Source organism: Eptesicus fuscus, chromosome 6 (genome assembly GCF_027574615.1).
Source record: "Eptesicus fuscus isolate TK198812 chromosome 6, DD_ASM_mEF_20220401, whole genome shotgun sequence".
Taxonomy (NCBI): Eukaryota; Metazoa; Chordata; class Mammalia; order Chiroptera; family Vespertilionidae; genus Eptesicus; species Eptesicus fuscus.
Window position 1 is genome coordinate 106,811,017 of NC_072478.1, and position 17,802 is coordinate 106,828,818.

Here is a 17,802-nt window from a genome sequence, read left to right on the forward strand (position 1 = left end):
GGGAAAAGGAGATGCAAGACTTAGTCCAACGTGGACAGACGTAGCTCAGCTCAGGAACGAGGGGCGGGCCGCGGCAGGAAGCCGGGCTATCCCCTGCCTGAAGGCGCGGGCTCCAGGGGGCAGCTGTCAGCTTCCCCACAGCAGGCCCTTCCCCCCGCCCCCCCCCCCGCCCCCGCCGCCCGCGTGCCCAGGGACTTGGTTCCTCACCTGATCCTCCCAACGCTTTCCTGAAGCCGTGAGCAAAGGGAGGATTCCCCATTTCAGAGAAGATGGACCTCAGAGGAGGTGCTGGGGCCTTGGGCTGTGGGCACTGAGGAATGAGACCCAGGGAAGGGGGGCTCTGCCTGTGGCATAGGGGGTGGGGGCATCCGGCTGGGAGATCCACAGTGAGCTCCATGCCCACACACAACAGCTGCTTTCAGAGATTTGACACCGGCATCCGTTCCACACGCACCAGGTTCACGGTGGACGGAAGTGGCCCAGTGAGCACTCAGACCAGGAAGGGAAGTCAGGGCACGTGTTCAGCCGGATGCCACGGAAACAGAACCAAGCTGTACGCACTGCTGATTCTTCAACCACCTGAGTCCTAGGCCTGGTTCAGGGTGAAGGGACACACACCTGGGTCAGGTGCACACGGCCATGCCCCCTGGGGCCTAGATCTGGAGAATTTGTAAACCACAAGAAGTAACAGGAAATGCTGGAATGACATTCTCTTAAGCGTGGCGGTGGGCCCACAGCGGGGACTTGGGGGGCACCCCAAGGTCTCCGTGGTGAGCCTCGAGCCCTCGCCCCCCCCTCCCCCCGCCCCGTACCGCCCACGCCTGGCTTTCGGAAGAGGCACATTTCTTTGATTATCAGGAAGTATTTTGACCTTTGACACTTTTCACACAAACCAGGACGGTAGCCGGTAATGTACACATTGATGTACAGAGGATGGTGAAAATCCAGCGAAAGGTTCAGTGACATAAGGACGTGGCTCATCCATTAGGAACGTGTAATTGGGTCTGTGGTTTTCCTCCTGCAAGTATTAAAGCAACTTTCGATTCGTTTCAATGGATAATCAAGTACATTTTAAAAAACCAGGGCAGAAAAACGCAGAACATTCGTTTCTGAGCCCTTGAGGAAGAAAACCCACTTAAAACACGCTCCGTTTCAATCAGCGCTTGGACGGCTGGTTCCGAGGCCTGGGGTTCCCGCCGCCTCGGGATCGCAGGCCGCTCAGTTAACAGCGGTTCCAGGCATACGACCTGGAACCGGCACCCCTCCCGGCACCCTTACAGGGAGAGCTGCTGCTGAGGAGCTGGGCGGCGGCGAGTCTGACTCAGGGGTGCGGAGGCACGGATGGCAGTTCCCGTCACCCGAGGAAGCACCGGGCTGCCCGTGGGCGCGGGGTGCGGGACGGCGTCAGAGCCGTGAGGGAGAATCCGGAAGCCAAGTTCTCAAAACCTCCCGCCATTAGGAAGGATGCTGAGCTGAGCTGGCGGATGGGATGCGGGCGCCCGCGTGCCTCCACCTGGGCCGTCCCCGCTCCCGGGGCCGAGGCAGAGCTGCTGAGTCTCACCCCGCCTTTGGGGCCGGCGATGAGCAGGATGCAGGAGTAACTGCCTGGCTTCCATTTCCATTCAGAGCCCACCACTGTGCACAAGCATCGCAGCGTCTGTGTGGGTGCGGACAAGTGCAAGCTGGGGTCCGGGCGGAACGCGAGCAGGCCCTGCCTCCCTCCCTCAGGCCAGCTCTTGGGTCCTCCCCGTGAGCCAGGGCGACAGCACTGCCACCAAAAGGACCTTTTTAAAATGGAAGGGAGAGGGAGTGAGAGAAACATCCACGATGAGAGAGAATCATGGACCGGCTGCCTCCTGCACGCCCCACACTGGGGACCACGCCTGCAACCCGGGCCTGTGCCCTGACCGGGAATCAAACCGTGACCTCCTGCTTCACAGGCCGATGCTCAACCACGGAGCCCCGCCGGCCGGGCGATAAAGGACCTTTATGGGGGGCACCTCGGGGCACGGCGGGAGGAGGCGCAGCGCAGTGTGCTCGGGGTCCGCGAACCCGAACCTGGCTCCCTCCTCACCGGGGAGGCGTCACTGTCCTCTCGGGGGCTAGACGTCAAGTCCTTTCTAGAACTCGGTGCATAGGTTTCCACGCATCAAACACCGCCAGCCCCCGAGCGGTCGGACAGAAGTCGTGAGTGGATGTTGCTGCCGCCGCTGCCTGAGACAAGGCCACCGGCTCAGGAGCGGAGCGCAGTGACGGAGCAGAGGCCGGGGACGGCGCACCCACCTCACACACAGGCAAACCCGCCACGGGCCTCGCTGCTGAGACCCCGCCGCTTCTCAGCCCGGCCCCGCGTCCTGCGTGGAACCCACCCTCTTCCTGCAGGAAGCTCTGCCAGGGGGCGCGGAGGAGAAACGAACCCCTGGGGTGACGCGCTATACCTCGTAAAGGACTCGGCTCACCGGGGACCTGCCCAGAAGAAATGTGTTTGTGTAGAGCTGTGCGTCTGACATTCTCCAGCCGCTTTTAAAAGCCTTTTAGTCTATTTACACGTGTCCAGGGGCCCTTTGCGCGTTTAATGGGCTGTTCCAGAGCCAGGCGGAGCGGGTGGTCACCGCAACGGAACCCAGCGAGACGGAGCCCAAGTTTGGGCATACAAATAGCAAGCCGAGCTCCTTTCCTGCTAAAACATTTTTTTTTTTTTTAAAGGAAACGAGACTTCAATAAGCGTGTGGATCACACGTGTTTCGTTAGGTCTTTGTGTCCTGGGAGAGGGGAGCTGCCCGGAGTATAAAACCCGCTCAGACTGGAAACCACCACACGGAGGACGGGGAGGGACCACCAAAGGGTCCCTCTGCTCTGAGGTCCCCGAGAGCAGCGCCGAGGCTGACATGAGCTTGTCTGAACGTAAAAAAAACCAAGCACCGTTCAGCCCGACACTGAGCACCGCCACGGCCAAGTACGATCATTTCCCCAGTTTTTATTTTTGTTAATCCTCACCCGAGGATTTTTTCCATTGATTTTTAGAGAGAGTGGAAGAGAGAGAGAGAGAGAGAGAGAGAGAGAGAGAGAGAGAGGGAAATATTGATGCAAGAGAAACACACCAATTGGTTGCCTCCTGCATGTGCCCCGACCAGGGCCCGGGCTGGGGAGGAGCCTGCAACAGAGGTACGTGCCCTGGAGTGGAATCGAACCCGGGACCCTTCGGTCTGCAGGCCTGCGCTCTATCCACTGAGCCACACTGGCCAGGGCTAGTTTCCCCAAATTGAATGAGTAGTAAGACCACGGCAGCTGCCGAGATGGCGGGTCCAAGAGCCTGGTGAGCAGCTCTGGCCCCTGGGTCACTCACTGCCAAGGTGGGGTGGGCAGGAGGGGCCTGGACGCGGCCATCTCCGTGGAGCGGGTGGAGCCAGGGAAGCCGCAGGCTGGTGAGGCTCCTGGACCAGTCCCTGCTGTTGTGTCTCTCTTCCTCCCCGTCTGCAGAGGACGGCACTGGACAGGGCACCTGCCAGGCTCCCGGTGGTGCCATCGGCAGGGCCACACCCCCCGCAGGACCCAGGCAGGAGGAGCTGCCTGGGAGTGCGTCTGAGAGGGCACAGGTGGCAGGCGGGAGGACTTTGCCGGAAAGCCCTGCCCTCTCAGCTCAGCACAGCCAGTCCTCTCCACAGGAACGTGGTGCCCAGAGGGCGCTGCCCTCCGGCTCTCTGATCACCGAGGCCAGCTGTGCCCGCTGCGGCCGACCAGACGCAGGTATCGCAGCTGCTCTGCGGCAACGCCGGGCCTTCCAAATGGGCCTGGAAAACGCGGGCTCCCCGGACTCCAGGAGAGCTCCCCCTCGAGGACAAACTCCCTCAACACGGAGGGTGACAATTCACCTCGAGGGAAACTCGGCCTGTGAACTGCCTTTCCTGCTGGAACCACAGCTCCGGGCCTGGGTCCGTGGGGAGGGGAAGTGCAGGCTCCGCTTCACCAGACGCCCACGCTGGCCCTGCTCATGCCCAGCTCCGTCCTGCTCACACCTGCTCCGCCCTGCTCACACCTGCTCCGCCCTGCTCACACCCGCTCCGCCCTGCTCACACCTGCTCCGCCCTGCTCACACCCAGCTCCGCCCTGCTCACACCCAGCTCCGCCCTGCTCACACCCAGCTCTGCCCTGCTCACACCCGATCCACCCTGCTCACGCCCGATCCTCCCTGCTCACACCCGCTCCGCCCTGCTCACACCCACTGTGACCCGCTCACGCCCAGCTCCGCCCTGCTCACGCCCGATCTACCCTGCTCACACCTGGCTCCGCCCTGCTCACGCCCAGCTCTGCCCTGCTCACGCCCGATCTACCCTGCTCACACCTGGCTCCGCCCTGCTCACGCCCGGCTCTGCCCTGCTCACACCCGCTCTGCCCTGCTCACACCCGCTTCACCCTGCTCACACCCGCTCCGCCCTGCTCACGCCCAGCTCCGCCCTGCTCACACCTGCTCTGCCCTGCTCACACCCAGCTCCGCCCTGCTCACACCCGCTTCACCCTGCTCACACCCGCTCCGCCCTGCTCACACCCGCTTCACCCTGCTCACACCCGCTCCGCCCTGCTCACACCCAGCTCCGCCCTGCTCACACCTGCTCTGCCCTGCTCACACCTAGCTCCGTCCTACTCACGCCCGATCCGCCCCGCTCACACCCGGTGCCGGCCAACAAGTGCAGGGGCAGGGGGAGGTCAGAGCGTCAGGGCTGAGCGCACATTCATAGACGCGCCACTGGTCACTTAAAGCCCTGGCCTCAGGAGGGTGAGCAGGCTCCTTGTCACTGTGAACACACGTGGGTGCCGGGAAGACAGGCCCCAAAGGCGGGGCTGGGGTCTAGGGGGGCGGCGCCCTGACACCTGCGCTCGGAGTGGCTCTAAGGGTGCCGACCGGCGTGCGCAGCCAGCCGTCACCACCCCGGAGCCACGGGACGGTGCCCAGCGCTGGCAGCTCTCTCCCTCCACTCCAGCCATGTGTTTGCTGTGGGCGCAGCTCCCCGAGGACTGACCCAGCCGCTCCCCAGGAAGGGGAGCCCCTCCTACTCTCCTCCGCGAAGCAGCTCCGCCCTCCTCGCCGTGTGACAGGACTGACGTGGCGAGCTCTGTGCTCCGTGCGGTTTGCCGCCCCCGGTCCTCCTGGCGAGGGGTGGTCAGGACCAGGACAGGATGGCGATCCCTGCGTGGGGGTCCCGCCCTGACGCCCCTGCTGTGTGCACTGAGCACCCGCTTAGCCCTCTTCGGTTTGGGGATGATAAAGGCTCCCCTCTCTTAGCGTTGGCACGAGAAACGCATGAAACAATATGTAGAAACTGGGTGGCGTGGTGGTGAGCTACTGTTGTCGTGCCCATTTTACAGACAGGAAACTGAGGCTGGTAGAGTGGGTGTCCAGGTGGGTGTCCAGGCACCGTGAGCGATGGTCCCTGGCACGTACCCTGTCGGGGTTAATAATGGTTAATTTCCAAAGGAAATGGAAGAATCAAGAACCTAATTCAGTCCCCTCGATGGCACCCCCCCTCCCCCAAAGGCAGTCCTTTCTCCACAGGCCCCGCCCCTAACTGTGCCACCTCCCCTCTGCCAGCCCATCAGGCAGGGTGCAGGCCAGTGCTCGGGCAAACCTCAGCCACAGTGGGGTGTCTTGGGCCTCTGCCTCTATCTCTGTCTGTGTCTGTTTTCATGTCTCTCTCTCTCTCTCTCTCCGTATCCATGTCTCTCTCCTCCCTTCTTCTCCCCCTTTTCTGGGACCCTCGTCTGGTTCCCTTGCGGCTGACACAGTGCCTGCTTGCGGCTCTGAGGGGAACTGGAGGCGCGATGAGGGGGCAGCGCTGGGGCCGTGCGGGTCTGACGAACCCCCATGTGACGTCACCAGGAGGACACCTGCCCACAACAGGCCAGAGCTGGACTGGGGCCCCGGTGACTCGAGGTTCACTTGTCGGGGCCCAGGGTCCCCTTCCCTCTCCCAGCGGGACCCCAACGCAGGCGCTCTCGCTGCTGCTGAGGAATCGCCTTCTGCCAGCAGAGCCGCGCCGCTCGGGAGGCAGGACTAGGGCCCGGGGTCGGCGGGGAGATTAGCACAACAGTTTTCCCTTCGGAGAGAGAAAATCACATTTTTCTCAAGAACTCTGACTCTGGGCCTTCCGGGAACATCCGTGTAGCAGCCTCCGTGTGAGGCGGGGCTGTGTCTGGAATGAGAAATACACGGGGGGCTGAGGGCTCGCCGGGGGCGGCGACCTGCCCCAACAGCCATCAATAAGGAAAGAGGGCCGTTTGGGGAAAGGGTGAGTATATTGGAACCATTATTAACCCCGACAGGGTACGTGCCAGGGACCATCGCTCACGGTGCCTGGACACCCACCTGGAAGAAAAAGGAGAACAACGTGGAAAGATGGAAGAAGGGGGACCAGCGACCGCCCCCCACCCCCAGCCCCTTCCTGCCACGGTCGGGCCTGCGGCTCACGCCCACGACAAACAGAGCAGGGACACCTGCCCCTGGCGCTCAGAGCCCCGCTCCGGTGGCCGCGTGCTCATCCCGGTCCTCGGGTCCTCACCGCCTGATCACGGGCCGCTTAGGGCGGCCACGGGCAGGGTACCAGCGCCCCCGCCCTAAAGGACCACAGGGAGCCAGAGCCAGGCAGTCCCTGAACAGAATGAAGGCCACGCCCACCCGCCGCCAGAGCCACGCCCACCCGCCACCAGAGCCACGCCCACCCGCTGCCAGAGCCACGTCCACCCGCTGCCAGAGCCACGCCCACCCGCTGCCAGAGCCACGCCCACCCACCGCCAGAGCCACGTCCACCCGCTGCCAGAGCCACGCCCACCCGCCGCCAGAGCCACGCCCACCGCCGCCAGAGCCACACCCACCTGCCGCCAGAGCCAAGACCACCCGCTGCCAGAGCCACGCCCACCCGCTGCCAGAGCCACGCCCACCGGTGCCAGAGCCACGCCCACCCGCTGCCAGAGCCACGCGCAGGGAAAGAGGTGGTGCCTGAGAAGCCGCACTTTCTGGGAGGCCACACAAGGTGAACGTCTGGGGTCCTCGAGGGCCAGCGCTTAGCCACGGGGTCAGCGTGTGAAGCCCCTTCATGCCGGCAGGGTAGTGGCCCCCAAAGCCGGCCAGAGCCTCCCCCGGAACCTGTAAACATGCTGCTCACGTGGCCGAGGGACCTGGCAGGTGTGCCGGAGCTGAGCATCTCCAGATGGGGCAGATCGCGGATTTCAGGGCGGGTCCAAGGGATCGTACGGTTCTTTTATTTTTTTATTGACTTCAGAGAGGAAGGGAGAGGGAGAGATCGAAACATCAATGATGAGAGAATCATTGATCGGCTACACCCCACACAGGGGATCGAGCCCACAACCTGGGCATGTGCCCTGACCGGGAATCAAGCCACGGCCTCCTGGTTCACAGGTTGATGCTCAACCACGGAGCCACGCCCGCCAGGCGATCACAAGGTTCTTGAAAGCCAAAGGGGTCAGGGGAGTCAGAGCCAGCGAGAGGCTCAGGGCGGCTCCGCTGCCGGCTTTGACGGTGAGGGAGGGGCCACGAGCCAAGGAAAGCAGGTGCCTGTAGGAGCCGGGAAGGCAGGAGCAGACTCTCCCGGCCCCAGAGGATCCGCCTCGGACACCGTGGCTCCCGCTCAGCGAGACCCACTTCAGATTCCGACCCCTGAGCTGGAGGGCCAGACACAGTGTGGTCTCAAGTCACTGTGCTCAGCAACAACAGGAAACGACTCAAAACGTGAGTTCTCCAGGCTCGCCTGTCTTGTCTCTGAAGTGAGCCACCCGGCCCGGAGCCTGGAGCCGCTGTGTGTTTAAGGAACTAAGTTTGACGTCCAACGTATGCTGGGCCCAGGGTCTGACACTGGAAAAGGCAACAGTGCACCTCCGACGGGGACGCCGGCAAACTCACGTTCCTGACAAGCCGGGGAGGGAGCAGACAGGGGCGAGGGTGACGGGCGGGCGGTGAGGGCTGCATCCGGAGAGGCGGGTCCCGGTCTGAGTGGCTTTGACGGTGTTTCTTTTCTGGAAGGGCTGTCTTATGTGATTTTTGCACCAGACGTGTTTCATTCGTTCATCCCCTCATCTAGTAAACGAACACGAATCGACCCCTCGAGGAACTTCCTGACAGATGAGAGACTACCTAGGACAGTGGTCGGCAAACTCATTGGTCGGCAGAGCCAAATATCAACAGGACAACGATTGAAATTTCTTGTGAGAGCCACATTTTTTAAACTGAAACTTCTTCTAACGCCACTTCTTCAAAATAGACTCGCCCAGGCCGTGGTCTTTTGTGGAAGAGCCACACTCAAGGGGCCAAAGAGCCGCATGTGGCTCGAGAGCCGCAGTTTGCCGACCATGGACCTATGGGCTTATCAGTTGCCATATTTTTTTTTTTTTGGGGGGGGGGTACGTTCAGCGTCCATGGCAACGGCTAACTGTGCTGGCTCCAACCCTGAGGCCAGACGGTGCTCTCTCAATGCAACTCCACAAAAGGAGCCGTGCGTGGGGGGACGTGGGTGCGGGTGGGTCTGGGGCAGGACACGTACAACGCAGCGGTGAACGCCTTGCGTCACATGGGGAGGGAACGAGCAAAGACGAGGGCCTCCGAGGGCGGACGGCAGGGCGCAGGGAGCGCCTCGAGGAAGCGCCCACGATCCTTACCAGACGGAGAGCTAAGCGTGGCCACCAGCCCCCGCGGAATGCGGCCTGAGCCACAAACAGGCATGCCGGGCCGGTCTGGCAGCTCGATGCACCAGGGCATGATGCCGGGTCAAGACGGCCGATGTCGAAGGCCGCATGCTGCGCGGCTCCACTTCCACCACATTGTTGGAGCGACGAAACTACAGCGATGGAGAGCAGGCAGAGGCCGCGGGGGGGGGGAGGGGGGGGGGGGGGGGGGGGGGAGGCCTGCAGGGATGGCTCCCAGCCCCCTCTCCGCTTTGGTCGGGCTGGGTGACCAGACCGCGGGGCTGCGGCGGGGATGAAAGAGATGGGGTACTGACAGACACTGACACGCTACAATGGAAATAAATAAATTATGTGGAAGGAGCTATTAGAACTCAAAATGCACGGCTGAGGTCAGTCAGTGAGCTTCAAAAAAATAAAAAAGATTCAACCATTCAGCAGACTCCAAGGGTCATGGAAGAGGAATCCATGCTTTTAATTATAACCCTGGAGTGATATTGAAAGAGAATAAATTATATGCGCTCTGCTCCAAAAGAAAAGTAGAGACATATTAGAAAAGTTTTCATTAAAGCCACCACAAAGGGAAGAAAGGTTACGGCGATAAAAGATTACTCTCAGCTATTAAACAAAGGGCTGTAATATGAAGTGGCTAATTATACAATAACCTCAGAACTGAAAAGCAATGTGTCTTATTTTATCATCACGTCTGTCTCCTGGGGCCACGGCTGGCTTCCCTGCCTTTGGGGCACCTCACGGACGTTGCTCAGCTTGCGATGGGCTGGCCTCCCCACAAACCCACAGCAAGTGGGAACATCGCAGGTTGAAAACGCCTTTACCGCTGCGCTGTGGAGTGTGGGCTGCTGACCCTCGGGGCCACGGGGCTGCCCGGGGGCCGTGAAAACTGACACTGTCCTGCATCGCATATCACAGCCCAGGAAAAGGTCAAAACTCAAAATCTGAGTAGGGTTCCTACCTGATGTGAATCATGTTCACACCATCAGGAAGTCGAAAAAAATCCTAAGTCAAACCATCACATGTCAGGGACCATCTCTTTATATATATAAAAGCCTAAGCAACAGTTCTACCGGTAGCTATGACACATTCTGACCACTAGGGGACAGACACTCCGACCGGTAGGTCAGCTTGCTGCTGGGGTCTGGCCGATCAGGACTGGGTGAGACGGGGCGGACAACCCCTGGAGGCCTCCCACGGTCCCTCCTTGGTCCCGATCGTGCACTGGTGGGGTCCCTCGGCCTGGCCTGCGCCCTCTCGCAATCCAGGACCCCTTGAGGGTTGTCCGCAAGGCAAGCTGAGGGACCCGCACTCCCCCCGCCCCACCCCCACCCCGGTGCATGAATCTGTGCACCGGGCCTCTATTAGTAAATAAAAGGCATTTGCTAAAAACTACATTTCATTGTGCAAATATCTGAGTTTAGAATATTTCATTAGGGTAGGAGGAACAAATGGGTCAATAAGAAAGCTAAAGGGAGTTAGCTCAGCCTGGCCAGCGTGGCTCAGTGGTTGAGCATTGACCCACGAACCAGGAGGTCACGGTTCGATTCCTGGTCAGGGCCCTGGTTGTGGGCTCGATCCCCAGTGTGAGGGCGTGCAGGAGGCAGCCGATCAATATTTCTCTCTCCTCATTGATGTTTCTGTCTCTCTTTCCCTCTCCCTTCCACTCTGAAATCAATAAAAATATATTTAAAAAATTCTAAAGGGAGTTAGCTCAACCAGGGCCGAGAATTGTGATGGGGCAGGTCTGCTGACGCGAGAGCACGCCACGCTGGCCTCTGGTCCACCTGGCTCCCAGCAGGCCCCTGCCGGTCGGGGGGGATCTCAGAGGGTGCAGGGGACTTGCTCCTGCGGTGCGGGGTGAGGCGTGTGTGCGGGAGAGGCACCGATGGGACCTCGGTGCGCTGCTGGCTCTATGCGTCACCTGTGCTGAGCTCAGTCGGCAGCGCTGCCCTGAAGACAAGAAACCCGCTCCGCAGTGAAGAGCGCAGCAACGCAGCCAGGAGCGTCCGCCCTGTTACAGGAACGAAGGTGCAGGGACGGCACAGCAGACACCAAGCTGGCTCAGAGCAAACAGAAGGAGAGACTTGTGGGGAAAAAAAAAAAAAAAGAAAAGAAAACAGAATCGCTACGTTCCCATTCAGATTAGACTCGCAGGCCGGCAGCTGCCGGACACAGTTCCCGAGAAGGGGCAGCAGGACGCGCACTCACTGAGGCCGCTCACCTGAAGGTTTGGGGGGGGGGGGGGTGCTGGGCCCAGGCCCCGCCGTCTCTGACCAAGAACGCCTGGATTTACTGCTCACCCGGGAAGGGACCGACACGGTTACGTAGTTTTGGGAAAGATATTTGTTCCGTCTCAGAGAGACAAGAAACCAAAACCTCCCCCAGAAAGAAAGGAAGGACAGACACACGTGACGCGGGCACCCACGCTACAGCGACGCCGTACGTTTCAGAATGGACCCCAACGCAGGTCGCTCCAGCGCTGCCCTTCGGAAGAACATGCGCTCGGGCGAGGGGTGACAGGTTGCGGGCCCCCATCTGTAAGCTCAGAGCAGACGGTCTAAGGTGTTGGGGTGCCTTCCGCGGAGAGGCCACGGGGGGGTCTCGCAGGAGTAACTGGGGGAACGGGAGGAGAGAATTCTTGGGCCGTGAAGACAGCATTTCCTTCTAGATTTAGTTGCAACATTTAACAAAATGCTCAAGAACATTCCAATTACACTTCCTGAAAATGGAAACATTTTTCAAGTTTGCAAGAAGAATAAAAAAGTAATAAACCCCCCAAAATTGTTTTTAAGAAAGAGAATAAAAATGAAGGACTCATCCTAATAGTTACCTCGTGGGGTTAAATCCACACCATTATAAATAATTACTGAATAATAGATGACGGAGGGAGGAAAGACTCGTTTTCTTACAGAAGAACTCACGGTCATAAACGTAGAAGCAATGAGCAAAATAGAAGATCACCCTTTCAAGTCCACAGGAACCGCCGTGGCAGGCACGATCCGCTGGTGAACGATAAAACAGCGAGCAAAACTGAGGAGAGACAGAGTCTGCTAACCTCCAGTCCCCACTCAAACCTTCACCGTGGCTCGTGGGCTTGTAACTCACGGGACCCGCCTCTCCAGCAGGTGCCGCTCACCCTCCCTTGCGTGTGGGCGGGGCGAAGAGACTGAGTGAAGGACAGGCGGGGAAGAGGAGGGACAGTGGCCAGTGGCCAGCCCCCCCGACCCAGGGAGCAAGGCTCCTGTCACTGTCATCAGTGACGCGGATGCCGGGGCCCCCGTATGAGATGAGAAGTTCACCTTTTCCGGGTTCTTCCCCCAAACCTGTAACCTCAGCCTCATCATGAGAAAACCTTCGACAGGACAAACTGCGGGCCCTTTACAGAACCACTGGCCGGTGCCCGTCAGGAGCGTGAGGCCACGGAGGCCACGGAGGACCGGGAAACGCCGCTGGTGGGGACGCAGCAGCCGTGACAACCAAAGGCCAGGTGGGGCCTTGGACTGGATTCTGGGGCAGAAAAAAGGCATTTGGACAAGAAATTGGGAACATGACCGTCTCCGGTTCCGTTAACAGCCCGCAGCAATGCTCATTTCCTAGTTCTGATGGCGCGCTAGTCATGTGAACGTGACCGTTAGTGGAAACAGGGCGAAGGAAGGCCAGACTCTTACAGCTCTCATCACTAAATTATTCCAAATCAGAAGTGTCTTCAAGTGAAACGGAACAAAAACAACGAAACACTGACGTCTAGACAGGACAGGGAGCCTCCAGCAGACCTGGCACATGTAAATGATGATATGAAGTCAAGGAAGAGCTACACGCCAACAGGACAGGGATCGAGTCCCACCAAACACCCTGGCCAGCCATTCAGAAAACCACGCCGAGGGCCTTCCCACAGCCACGCAAAGTCCAATGGGACCTTCCAGTGGAAAAGAAATTATGGAAGAAGACTTCAGAATTATGGCAGACACATCATGGGATATGACACAGTGTGTAAAAGAATGAATTAGAGCTATACCAGGCGAGTTCAGCGATTTTTTTGTAGGTATTGTTGAGTATGAAAAACAAGACATAGAAAGGCATGTAAAATGTGATCCAATTAAAAAACAATGGCAATAAAAACCACGTATGTGGTGTGTGCATCTGTGCATCTGTGTGCATGTGTGCGCACATGTCTACATGGGACTACATGACTATACAAATATGTAAGAAAAGAAACACCTTGGGCTATTTACAGCGGCTGGGCGAGGAGAGAGAAGGGAAGAAAGCAAAAAAAAAATATATAAACTTTTTAAAAAGATGTATACGATCACATTTATGCATATGCAAAATTATGTGTGTGAAGATATGAATAAAGCAATTCAATTGTCAGAAGTAAACATTATAAAACAAAAATAAAATGTAGGCAAGTACATACCTAAGTGCTGATGGAAATGAACTTCTCGGATACAACAGCTCGGTAATCAGTAACCGAGGAAGAGATTAATACACTCGACTACACAACGTTTATAACGTGAGTTTACGTAGAAACGGAAAGGCAGGCTGGCAGAGAATGATCAAACAAACACGCGCTCATTAAAGATTAAAGACGAATAATGCACATTTGGGAAGTGCTCAGCGCTCCTCGCAGCCGCAGGGAAGCAAACAGAAGCCACGCGTACACGCTCCCAGGCAGTCCTGGGCGCTCAGGGCGCTCAGGCCGGGTCCCGGGTCCCGGGGGCCGGGAAGAAGTGGGGCGCTGGGCTGGTGTGGGTGTGGGGGAGAGGATCAGAGGGGACCCGCCCCCTGCTGGCTAGTCTTTCAGGAGCTCTATTTCCTGCGAAGGAACCAGCGCGCAGGCAGGAGCTCTGAGGCCCACCTCCCCATTCCATGACCGTCCGGGTTGAGGAACCTTGGTCATGGCCGGAGCCTCTTCCTTGGAGCCGGCCATCGGCGGGCGTGGGTCCACTTGCAGCACCCCCCACTGTCCCAGAGGCCTCCCCGTCCTCCCTGCGTCAGCCTCTCCAAGCTCCACCCCGTCACTCTCAGGCCATTTGCTCTCTGCTCACTCACCCTTTCTTCCTCTCCGGCCTCAGGAGAGCCAGAGCTGCTGCCCTCACAGCAAGGAGAGGCAGAGGAAGAGCAAGGCACACAGCATCACGGAATCCCGTCCCCCGCTTCCGAGCTCACAGAGCAGCCCGGCCTTCAGCGCCAGGGCCCTGGGTTGTTCCTCGCACCGTGACGTCCGCGTGCGCACCTGGACCCGAACGGCTGCCTGCCCGAAGCACTGTGAGCGCTGGAGGGCGAGGCGCTGTCCTCCTGGCTCCCGAGGCCCATCAGTCAGTTCGGGGCGGGGCTCCTCCCCTTCTGGGCAGAGCTCACACTCACAGCACCGGCAATGCCCATCGCCTCGGCCATGTCCATCACCAGCCCCCCATCTTGACCTAAAAAACACGTGTGGGGCCCCAACCTCCCGCAGGGCGAGGGGACCGGAGGCCGCGGTTTCCAGGCCCGTCACCGGAGGAGGGAGACGTCCAGGCCCTGACCCAGCGCGTGGGACGTCCCAATACCAGGCCCGGCTACATGTGACTACCCTGCCTCCTTATTTTCTTCTTTGTCTGTAAAAACGATTCCCAGCCCTACTGAGGGGTAATTGATAAATGAAAATCGTTCTTTTCGTTAAAAATCGCCTTAAAATGAAAAAGAAGCTAAAATGGGACGTTCACTATGAAATCCAGGCCGTGCCCGACGGCAGGGACGCAGGGGCGGGCGGTGCCGTCCATCACGGGCGGTGTGTGCCCCCGCTGCCAGCTGCGTGGTTTTGAACGTGGCGCGCACCTGAAATAACTTATAACACGTTTTCTAAAGGAGGCGAGACTGTACACTGTACCCGGGACGCGGGCACCTCCTGGAGGGGTTTTATGAAGACGGCCTGTGTGTGAAAAAGAAGGGAGTCTGACTGTGCTAAGTCTAGGGGACCCCCCCCCACACACACACAGAGGGGTTGGGGCCCCATTGGGGTAGCGGGCTCCGCTGCGGAGGGATTTAGGGCTCCCCAGGCGGCTGGGCAGGGAGGACCTGCTCCCAGACGTGCCTTTATGCCCACAGGGAGCGGCCCGCCCCGGCCTGGCAGACCAGCGGCTTTCCAAGGCGACGTAGCCGTGCGGGATCTGCCTCCTCCTCTCCCCACCGCCAGCTCGCCCATCCCTTCCGAGACCCGAGTAACCGCCCGCACGGCACTGAAGAGGCGGCATTTATACTTTAAAGCTCACTTCCAGCAGCGCAGTGAGAGGCGGAGGCGTGGGAGGTTAAGAAAATGCAGTTCATAGCGTCCCCACGCCAAAGAGAAAGCAGGATTGCTTGGCTGCTGACAATAGCTCCAGCGTCGCCAGGACAGGATGCACAAGCTGCAAAGGGCAGAGGCTCAAGGGCCTACTTAGCAGGGCGCAGGCAGGACGGCGCGGGGCTGCCCGAGCACAGGGAGCCTTTCATGAGCTAAAGCGACCGCCATTGTGCGCAGAATGCTCAGCGCCGGTCGTGCCAAGCGCCCAGCAGGCCGTTCTGCGTGCAGCATGGAGATCTTCAAACACACAGCGTGTCTGTCCAGCAGAAAATGCATCTTCTGTGCAGCCGGCTACTCTCTTAATGACGGCCCTATCTTTTCAGGGGAACACAAGAAAACAAGATGTAAAGCTAAGAAAACGAGGCATCCACAGGATCAGAAACAGTGAGCGCTGCCTTCAAATTTAGAAATGTGTTACCTGTCTTTTGTAGACACAGACCCAAACCTTGAACTTACTTGTGAGTCTCCGTCAGTTTAGGGGACGTGTGGGCAGGGCTTTTTCATGCCAGAGTGTCCCTCTTCTTCATGGCGCTGTTTCACCACGGCCCCATCGGTAGGGTCTGGAACCCTAGGACCTCTTTCCAGGATCTCCCACACAACGCCACACGTTACCGAGAAACAACTCTTTTTCCTCCCGTGTGTGTAAGGCTTCAGTTACTGCAAAGTTAACATCTCATTGTTTCAAAGCTACAACTGAACGCACTCATTAGGCTGTCTACATTGAAGGCAAGGATAGGACGTGTGCTGGAGGAGGTGACAGTGAATCTAAGAGGAGCCAGCAGTGGCCCCGATGGTCAGTAAACAGCTCAAAGAGAGGTGTATGGAGAACCAAGCAGGGGGGATGGGTGGGTGGATGGATGGATGGTGGATGGATGGATGGTGAATGGATGGATGGGTGGATGGGTGAGTGGATGGATGGATGGTGGATGGATGGGTGAGTGGATGGATGGATGGGTGGATGGGTGAGTGGATGGATGGATGGGTGGATGGATGGATGGGTGAGTGGATGGATGGATGGGTGGGTGGATGGGTGGATGGGTGAGTGAATGGATGGATGGGTGGGTGGATGGATGGGTGGATGGGTGAGTGTATGGATGGATGGTGGATGGATGGGTGAGTGGATGGATGGATGGGTGGATGGGTGAGTGGATGGATGGATGGGTGAGTGGATGGATGGATGGGTGAGTGGATGGATGGATGGGTGGATGGGTGAGTGGATGGATGGATGGGTGGGTGGATGGATGGGTGGATGGGTGAGTGTATGGATGGATGGTGGATGGATGGGTGAGTGGATGGATGGATGGGTGGATGGAGGGAGGGATGGGTGAGTGGATGGATGGGTGAGTGGATGGATGGGTGAGATGGATGGATGGGTGGGTGGGTGGGTGGGTGGATGGATGAGTGTATGGATGGATGGATGGGTGGGTGGGTGGATGGATGGATGGGTGGATGGGTGAGTGGATGGATGGATGGGTGAGTGGATGGATGGATGGATGAGTGGATGGATGGATGAGTGGATGGATGAGTGGATGGATGGATGGGTGATTGATGGGTGGATGGATGGGTGGATGGGTGAGTGGATGGATGGATGGTGGATGGATGGGTGAGTGGATGGATGGATGGGTGGATGGGTGAGTGGATGGATGGATGGGTGGATGGGTGAGTGGATGGATGAATGGGTGGATGGATGAGTGGATGGATGGATGGATGAGTGGATGGATGGATGGATGAGTGGATGGATGAATGGGTGGATGGGTGAATGGATGGATGGAGGGGTGGATGGATGGATGGTTGGATGAATGGATGAATGGGTGGGTGGGTGGATGGTTGGATGGATGGATGAGTGGATGGATGGATGGATGGATGGATGGATGGATGGATGGATGCACAATCAATGGCGACCTCGGGGCCCGTGAATGGGTGGTGAGTGGATGGATGGATGTGTGGATGGATGGATGAGTGGATGGACGGATGGATGGGTGGATGGGTGGATGGATTGATGGTGGATGGATGAGTGGGTGGATGGATGGTGGATGGATCGATGAGTAAATGGATAAATGCATGGACAGATAGATGGATGGATGGATGGATAAACGGATGAGAGAGAGAGAAGAAGGAGATATTCAAGTTCCTGATGAGGGACATTCAGCTAGGCAGTGGAAAGAAAGTGACAACATAAAAACCCTGGTTTGTGCAGGTCACTGGAGTGCATGGGTGGGTGGATGAGCGCTGGGCCTCATGGCAGGGGCAGTGAGCTAAAGGGCTATAGCGCACAGCTCACACCTTCAAGAACAGACATCCTAATGAGGAAACTAGAGCTCAGCTCTTCCGCGTTCAGTAGAGAGAGCTGGAGGGAAAGGGAAGAGGAGAGCAAGAGAGAGGGCGGGTGCTCTGCCGGCGAGTGTGGGGCTCTGGCTGAGGGTGCGGGTGCCCCGGGCCCTACCTGGCAGCTGCAGGGGGTCTGGCCAGTAGGGGCATGGGCATGGGGTCCAGGAGGCACGCAGGCTGAGGGCTTCGTTTGGGGCCCATGCAGGTTTTAAGGCGATGCCAGACAACTTGTACCACATGTGTCCAAAGGGTCCGGAACTGACAGGCCCCGGGACGCACCCTGAAGTCGTCCCTTAATTAGGTCAGTTCCACACGGGTTTCCCTTCTAGCGACAGGGATGGGGACGCTTCCTGCAGCCGAGAGGGTGTGCGCTTGGTGTGAGCCCCACTTTCCCCATCTCCGACCCCACTAGGGGGGCTGCCAGCCTCGGCCCTGAGGCAACGCAGACCACA